We start from the raw sequence: 9,627 nt of genomic DNA, 5'->3' as shown, positions 1-9,627 counted from the left end.
TGTTTTACTACTGTAATCTCCTACACAGCCTCTAAGCCAATCAAGTTGACAATTAAGCCGAACCATCACAACTTATAACGTACACAAAATAGAATTCAGTTGAATTATATGCCAATGTAAAGAAGTCAAACAATGAAGTATTTATAAGATATTATAAGAAAATCTTCATGAACTCAGGGTTGGAAAAGATTTCTTAAAGGGGAAACAAACAGAAGCATTAAAGGAAAATCTAATGTATTTGATACATTAAGAATATCGGATCAGCAAAAATATCATTAAGAGAATGAAAGGGAAAACATATACTAGAAAATATTTTTGCTACTCATAGATCTACAAAGATCTTGTGTCCAGATCTGGGTGTGGTGGTGCACACCTGTAATCCCAGCACTCGGGAGGCTGAGGCAGGAGGATCGCTGTGAGTTTGAGACCAGCCTGGGCTACATAGGAGTTCCAGGTCAGTCTCAACTACATAGTGAGACCCTGTCTCAAAAAAAGAAAAAAAGAAAAAACAAGATTTTGTGTCCAGAATATTTAAAGAATCTTACAAATCAATAAAAAAATCATTCTTTAAAATCCTTAGAGAGCCAGGTGTGGCAGTACATGACTGTAATCCCAGCACTCAGGAGGCTGAGGCAGGAGGTCAACCTGAGCACTGTGAGTTCAAGGCCAGCCTGAGCTACACAGTGAGTTTGAAGCCATCCTGTCTAAAAAAATAAATAAATAAAAATAAAAAAGATAGAGCCAGACAAGGTGGTATGCTCCTGTTATCCCAGATATTTGGAGGCTGAGGCAAGAGGATCACAAGTTCCAGGCCAGCCTGGGCAACAGTGACACCCTGTCTCAAAATAAAAATAAATAAGTAGTAAAAAATGAATGGTGGGCCAGGGATTTAGCTCAGTGGTTCTGCTGCCTACCTTGCAAGCAAAAGGACCTGAGTTCAATCCCCGGTATACCCCACCAAAAAAAAAAAAAAAAAATAATAATGGCTGGAGATGTAGCTCTGTGGTACAATGTTTGCCTACCACAGATTCAATCCCTAGTACCACACACACAACACAACACACACACACACACACACACACACGTGCCAACAGAAAAATGGGCAAGAGACTAAAACAGGCACTTTGAAAATGATCTATAAAAACTTAATAAAAGGTACTCAAAACCATAAGCCACCAAAGAAATGCAGATTAAAATAATGATATACTATTATGCCCCAACAGAATTGCTACTTTTTAAAAAAAAACTTGCCAAGTACTAAAAAGTGTTTCAGCTGAGACTCTCATATGATGTTGGTCTGAGTATAAATTGGTGCAATTAACTTAGAAAGCAGTTTGATATTAGTAATTAAAGTTGAACATGCATATACCTGTGGCTCATCAATTCAACTCACAGGCGTAGAGCCTAGAGGCATGGTTCTCACACTTCAGCATGCATTGTTATCACCTGGAGAGATTGTTAAAGTCAGATTATTGAGATCAGTCTTCTGAGTTGCTGATTCAGTAGGTCTGGAACCTGAGGCTACCTTTAAGAAATTCTCAGATGAAGTTAGGCATGGTGGTTTACGCCTATCATCCCAGCCCCTAGGAGGCAGAAGCAGGAGGATTGCTGTGAGTTCAAGGTCAGCCTAGGCTACATAGTGAATTCAAGGCCAGCCTGAACTGCATAATGAGACTCTGTCTAAAAAAATTAATTAATTAATTTAAACTAATTTAAAAATGAAGAAATTCGCAGATTATACTGATGCTGTTAGTCCAGGAACCACACTTTGAAAACCAGCAGCTTTGACAAGCACACATGTATGTACACAGGAAACGTGTACAAGAATATATATTTTTTTAACCAGGGATCAAATTCAGGACCTTATGCTTGCAAGGCAGGCACAATGACACTGAGCTAAATCCCAGGCCCCAAACAATATTATTAACTGTATCAGACATAATTATCCCAAACTGGAAGCAACCTAAACACCCATCAACAGCAAAATGGATAAAGAACAGGCCATGTGTATAGTAAAACACCACAACAATGTAGAGGAATAAACTATGTCTTCACAAAGCCAGGCAAAAATACATTATTAAAGAATACCTACTAATAGCCAGGCGTGGTGGCACACACCTGTAATCCTAGCACTCGGGAGGCTGAGGTAGGAGGATCACTGTGAGTTCGAGACCAGCCGGAGCTACATAGTGAGTTCCAGGACAGTCTCACTTCATGGTGAGTCCCTGTATCAAAAAATAAAAAATAAAAAAATAAAGAATACATACTATATGATCCCATTTATATATAATTTTAAAATAAGCAAACTACTTTTAGACCATATTCAGGAGTTTTGAGACAGAAGAAAAATCTCTCCTGTACCCTGCCTGGGTTTTTTTCTGCCCACAGGGAAGAAACTTGGCAACATTCCATGGCCCAGCACAGCCTTACACCACTGTTGGAAGGATGAGCCAATGCTTGGAAAACGGTAGCTGGGAAGTCACTTACCTTGGAAGAAATATGAGGCAGCTAAGGCCTCACACCCATGCTAGCTGCTATCAGGTAGGACGCGTCCATCTAAATTAAATGAATAATGACTAGATTTGAATTAGCTACAATGAAAAAAAAAACAACCTTACTCTTGAAACCAAATAATCCCCAGAACCTTGGAGATCAGTGCTGAACTATTAGAAAACAAGAACTAATTGGATTGATCCCAATGATGAATGTAACTGTACTGTATACTTTAAAAGTACAAATAAACTCAATAAGATAAAAAAAGAAAATCAGTTGGATGCTATGTGATAATTCCCTTGTCCCAGTAGAAACCCAGACTTGATCCCTAGTTTCCAGAGCTAAGGCAGTTTACAGATGTGGAGGTCTTTGATTAAATGCCACTGGGGCCTTAAGTATTGGATTAGTTAGGGTTCTCTACAGGAAGAGAATCCGTAGAAAATATGTGTATAATTATGCAAGGGGGTGTACTGCGGGGGAGGCTAATAGAGTTAGAGGTGGAAGAATCCACACTGGCCATCTGCATGCTGGAGAGACAGAATCCAATAGTTGCTCAGCCCAAGGTAAAAGCTGCAAAGCAAAGGAGGCCAATGATGCAGCTCCAGGTCAAAGGCCTGAAAGCTCACTGTAGAGTCACTGGTGCAAGTCTATTTTTAAAGGCTGAAGAAGCTGGAGATGAGTATCTCAAGGCAATGATGAAGAACACAGCTCTTCAGAAATGAGCACACTTCCTTCTTCTTCCCCTTTTAAAAATTCCATGCAGGCTAGAAGCCTATTGGTTGGTGCCACCCATACCTGGGTGGATCTTACCCCATAGACACACCCAGAACTATAATAGTCTGCTAGGTTTTTCTTAATCTACTCAAGTCGACATATCATGATTAACTGCAAGGATCTAAAGCTATTTACAGAGTCAGTTGTGCTCAGCCAAGGGATATATACAAACACTCTGGGCTAGAAGAAACTGGTTCTGAATATAGGCTAGTTCAGAAAGATCCAAAACACCACTGTGATTATCATTAAGGTGAGAAATTATGGATACTGGGTGATAAATAGAGTTGTGGCCACTATCTACCTTATAGTAGTCTAGAGGGATTGTGAACCTACCTTGGAGTTCTTGTCCTTGGTCTCAGAAAGTATACCAAATGACCTTGGTTCATTACTTTGATGATATTGTGCTAACTCGATATGATAAGGAGAATATAGCAAGTACCTTAGATGTCAAAAGATATGTGCATGGAAAAGGAAGCTCACAAAAGTTCAATATAACCACATTAACAAAGTTTCTAAGAGTCCAGTTATCTGTGACATGTTGAGATCCTCTCTACAATGAAAGAAGTTATTCTAGAATCTTACCACAATTAAAAAGAGGCAATACTCCTTGGAAAAGAACAGGCCTCCTTAGCATAACACATTTAAAAGGAAAGTATAACACATTTAAATGTGCTACTCTGACCTATTTACCAGTAACCCATCAGGCTTCTAGTGTTGCCTGAAGCAAGAAAATGTTCTGTAACAGTTCTGGGTTGCAACACATGCAGTCCTTTCACTTCATTTTTATGAATCAGCTCTTCCAGTGGCATTGGAAGTTCTAGAGTGGACCAAGAGGATGAATTACTCCTCCGGCATGTTCCAGTAAGATTATGATAATGTAGGTATCCAAGATTTTGGAGTAAAGCCACCTACCCCTTCTTTTAGTTAAGGTGATCATAAGGTAGGACTTAGTAGTGAGTGTGACTAAATTAAGGAAGGGACAACATAATGGAAGTCCTCACACATGCAGGGTCTATCACTTGTCCAGGGACCACAGTTGGGGGTATATTTGACCCCAAACCACTGGGGATGAGCTGTTTCTCAGCCCCATGTCTTCAAACTCATTAGCATGAAGCTTGGTAGAGCTCCACTTTTTTGAGATATGAATCCTTTGGTGGCCAGGGAAGTTGGATTTGACATTGTGTAGGACTTCAATCACATGTTCCTCATTCTGCAGCTTTTTATAGATAGACATAACAACTTGTCCCATGTGAATTCTGCCCACCATGGTCTGGGGCTTGCATACCTGCATGGAACAAAGGCACTTTGCATAACTGTCTAGAGCTGCGACTGAGGCCAACATGGGATCAGAGACAGCAACATTTACTAGAGGGCACTGCCTCCAAGGTCCCTTAGGGCAACCCATTCAAGAAACATACTGGGTACTCTTCTGAAAAGTTGCTGTTTGCAGCCATTGCACACTGGGCACCCACAAGTAAATCCATTTGGCTTAATTGGCAAATCCAATTAAGAAGGGCCATGTCCTTTTATGCTGTTAGCCATTCCCCATTTGAAAAGCAGTCCCTGGCCTTCTATGGGCTAGGTACGTTCTACTGAACAACCAGCCATGGGACAATAAGTAGTTGTAAATTGAGTATTAGCTGACCCACCAACTCATAAAATTGGAGGCTCATCACAGCATTCCTCTGTTAAATGGAAATGACCTATATGAGTTTGTGCCCAAGATCTGGATGGAACAAGTAAATTGCATGTGCAGGTAACTCAGACTCCTATTGCTGCACTGCCTCTCCCACAACTTTATTTATGGACTCAGAGAGAATCCTCTATGACCAGCTAACAGGGGAAGAAAAAACACAAGCCTAATTTACAGATATCTTCAGAACATGCAGGCATCAGCCAGAAGTGGAAGCCTGCTATATTATGATCCAACTCAAAAGTGTCTGTGAAGCAATCTTCTCTGGAGAAAAATCTTTTGTGTGGGAATTTTTGCTGGTGTATATGGTTGTCCACTTAGAATTGAAGAAAAGACAATCTGAGGTGCAGATCTATCTATATTGATGCAATGATTATGACTAGCAGGTTGGTTGGACTTTGAGCAGTTGAAGATCGGTGACAAGGTAGTCTGGGATGGATGACTAGAATGGACACAGAGTATGAATGTAGGCATGGTTTCCCGAATAAGTAGCCATCAGATGGCTTGTCAAGAAGTATGTTAATAATCAAGTTTATGAAACCCATTCTGTAGGTATCCATCACTTCTTCATCTAGAAATCCTGGTGGTTTCTCAATGGGCCCATGAATTAATGGATGTGGTGTCACAGATAAACAGCATGGATTTCTTTCTCCTGGAATTATCTGGTTATAGCCACCCCTAGAGTCGAGCTTGCCAATTAGAGGAGAGTGTTGAACCCCAAATATGGCACATCACCAACCTGGCCAGAGATGGTCCCTCTGAATTCCTTTCACCATGAAAAGGGGTACCTTGCCTGCCTTGCAAGTGCAAGGTCCTGAGTTTGATCCCTGGTACCAGAAAAGAAAAGGAAAAAAAAAAGGTAATGACTTCGGGCATAATAAGTCACCTAGTATGCTCCAAATATTCTAGGTCTCAACCCAGGTTTCATGGGTGTTCATGGTAATTTATTAAGCTATTAATTTTTCATTTTGTACATTTATCTGTTACATTTCACAATTTATGAAGTTTTAACAATGAAAATAAATGTAGTGAAGTGATAGAGATGGCAGAGCAATTGTAGAAGGGGCAAACAAGACTTCCCTGAGTAGATCTTATATAATTTTGAGTTTTGAATGAAATTCAAAAATAAAATTAGATAAAGAATTAAAAACAAGCCCTAAAAAGCAAACAAACCCTAAAACTGAAAACAAACTGAAACAAACCTAATTATATACCAAATTGATAATCATAACTAAACAAACAAAAAAGCTATTTTAAGGGACTTTAGAACGCAGTTTTGGTGGTGTATTCTCAGGTGTTATATTCCAGGACAAAATTAATTCCCAGGAAACCTAAACTGTATTCACTGCTTCATTAAGTAGAGTAATATTTATATTGTTATGTATGCATTGTTATGTGTATCTTGTATGGTTAAATATACAAGTAATTATGTCAGTGTCACCAGGAACCAAGTTTTTTTCAATATAAGAATAAAAAGCTTCATGTATAAAATCAAAATTTCAGTAAAAATCATTAAATTTTAATTGAAAATCTCAGTGTATATCTCTCCATGTATGTGTGTGTCTTAATATCCTAGCTCTGTTTAATGAAAGTGGCCATTATTGCCTCTAACACTCAAATGGTGGTCTCTAAAATTAGTTCTTATTAAAATCTACCATGTATCTTGGAAGGAATGACCATATTTGAACAGTGAAGCTGGTATGTTTTGGAGTGACAGAAAGTAAAGGAGATTTTAATTTTTTTTTTTATACCAGGGATAGAGCTCAGGACCTTGTGCTTGCAAGGCAGGAACAGTACTAGAGCCAGATCCCAGGCCCAAGGAGATTGTAATTATTAATAGGATGTTTCAAAAGGACACTGGAGCCAGCTTAAAGGATGTTTCATTGGCTTATTCTGGGATAATCTGGCTACCAGAATTATTGCTAGGATTGATAGATACATATCAAAGGTATAAATGGCACACTCAAAATAGAAAAATATGTTTTGGTCAGGTCCATTTGGGCATGTCTGTAATCCCAGCTCCTTGGAAGGGTTGCAGGAAGATTGCAAGTTCAAGGCCAGCCTGGACAATTTAATCAGCTTGTTTCAAAATAAAAAATAAAGGGCTGGGGATTCAGCTCAGTGGTCCTGCCGCCTGCCTCATAAGCACAAGGTCCTGATTTCGATCCCTGGCACCAATAAATAAATAAATAGGGTTGGGGAAGTACCTCATTTTGAGGCCTTGGGTTTACCCAGCATATTTACTAACCCCTATTAAAGATAACTATTGCAACTCATTATTTTGCAAATGATTACAAAGTAAAAAAAATATATATTGTACATTTCCAGGGTAGCTAAACCTGGTTAATAACAGAAAGCCCTTTTCATGAATTATCAGCTAATAACTGGAAAAGGAGTGATAGAAGGGGAAAAATCACTATTTTGCAACCTCTAACAAAATAACTTCATCAAGAATCATTAACAAATGGTAAAAGCCACTAGGTGAAAAGTTGATGCGCATCCAAATATCCTCATGGTACCGATGTACCACCCCATTGACTACATACATGCAGTCATATTAGGAAAACCTAAGTTTACAAACGGAGATGTGGCTGACACTACTTTAAGCCAGCAATCAATTCCAGCCTCACTAATAGTGGGATGTTATGCATCACCTGAAATGATGCAGTTAAGGGCATTTTCCTTTAAAAATGTTTTAAGGCCAACCTAATAAAGACTTCAAATGTCACTTTTAGTTTACAGGAAATACGGGCGATAAACATGTTATATACATGGGAAATACACCAGGAGGAAACAGTCAAGACAAATCCAGAAGGTGGGGAATTCGATGGAAAAGTGACCTGCACACTCCAACAAGGCAATGTATTCTCAGCACTTTGGAAGGCTGCTCATAAGCTTGAGCCCAGCCTGAAAACTTAAGAAGATTCTGACTAAAATAAGGTGGGGGTGGGATGGGGGTAGGGATGTAGCACAGGACAGTTCTCAGAACTTAAAAAAAAAAAAAGCTTGAAAAGGCATTTTTTTGAAAACAATTTGAGAAATTTAAATATGAATGTAGCATTAAACTACATTACAGACTTATTGTGGCCATGTTTTATTTCCTGGAGATGCATACTGAAATATTTATAGAAGTATCACAAAGTCAATAGTTTGTTTAAATACTAAAAAGAAGCAAAAATGGCAAAATGTCAATAACTGTTAAGTGTAGATGAGGAATATATGAGTACTTATGACACTTTTCTTCCTTTTACTGGAAAGCAAAAGAGTACAGTGATCAAATCTAAATTCTAGAAAGCTCGCTTTCTACTTTACTGAGTAACAAGAGTGAAAGCAAAAGACCGGCCCAGTGATTACTGAGTAGTCCTGCTGACAGGACACGGTGGTCTGCATAGGTAGTCAGGATGAAGAGAAGTGGGCTGTGCACTTGGCAGGCTGAGGCAGGAAGATGGCAAGTTCCAGGCCATCCCAGGAAGTATAGGAAGACCCTCTGGGGTGGGGGTGGGGACTGGTGTGCAATATATTTTTCCATTGAAACTATAAAATTATTGAAAAGCTTGGGAGGGGAGAAGGCTTGGGAGGAGAGAGGGCAAGAGAGTCAAAACTAATAATAAAAGCTATATATATAGAAGGGGGCAGGGGTAATAATTTATAGTGTCTTATAGCACGATACAATAGCTGTGGTTAACAATTAATTGAATACTTCAACATAGCTAGAAGAGAGGATTCTGAATGTCCCCCCCGCAAAAAAAAGATTTCTGAAGTGAAAGACATGCGAATTACCCTGATCTGATCATTACACACATATGGAAACGTCATACTGCGTCCCATAAATAAGGACAATAACTGTATTGATTAAAAGTAAATACATATTTCAAAAGGAAGAAAAAGGTATCAAAAATAAATACATTGCAGGGACCGGGAATTTAGATCAGTGGTTCCACCGTCTGCCTCGCAAGGGCAAGTTCCCGAGTTCGATCCCCGGTACCAATAAATAAATAAATAAATACATACATACATAAATAAATGATTTGCCAAGAGAAAACAGTTAATGCGTATCAAGAGCTCAGTGTGAGTCCACCCTCATTCCCAGTGAACCACGCGAGTTTCACTCATTAAGTCTCACAATGCCTTGTGAGGTTAAGAAGCTTGGGCACACACAGGATAAATAACTTGCCCAAGGTTATACTCCTCACAGTGGTACTGTTACATCTGGAATCCGAGCACACACACCCAACCATCCTCCCTTCTAAGGATGACGCCAGTTCCGTTAACGAAGACACATCAAGAGTTCCTATTCTATTCACTTCTATGCTTCTCATCTTAAGGTTTATACCCTTCAACCCACGTATCCTTCCGGGCCCCCAGGGAAAATTAACCCTTCCCGCTAACCCTGGGACCACGAGATAGAAACGGGTCAAAAGAGGACGGGGCCAAGTGGAAATTCTAGTGAGGCGCCTACTATTTGGCGGAGGAGGAATAGGTTGGTTAGGTCCCCCGCAAAGACTGGGCTCTTACGCCACGTATGACGCAAATAGGCGTAAGAGCTGGGGGTGGAGAGGCAGTCATCGCCCGCCTGCGGTTGGCGGACTCGCACTGAGAGGGGCGCGTAGACCCGCCTTGTAGCTGGCTGGTGAGGGGCAGGCCCCGCCTTGGCCCCAGCTGGCTGG

At 40.0% G+C, this 9,627-nt stretch overlaps 1 pseudogene; it reads right to left on the bottom strand.

The window, feature by feature from the left end:
• Positions 1-4,640: 4,640 nt before the first annotated feature.
• On the bottom strand, positions 4,641-4,767 carry LOC117286441 (annotated as a pseudogene).
• Positions 4,768-9,627: the final 4,860 nt, after the last annotated feature.

The sequence above is a fragment of the Fukomys damarensis genome, unplaced genomic scaffold (genome assembly GCF_012274545.1).
Source record: "Fukomys damarensis isolate Sample0158 unplaced genomic scaffold, DMR_v1.0_HiC HiC_scaffold_16, whole genome shotgun sequence".
NCBI lineage: Eukaryota > Metazoa > Chordata > Mammalia > Rodentia > Bathyergidae > Fukomys > Fukomys damarensis.
This window is presented reverse-complemented; position numbering and strand designations above follow the sequence as displayed.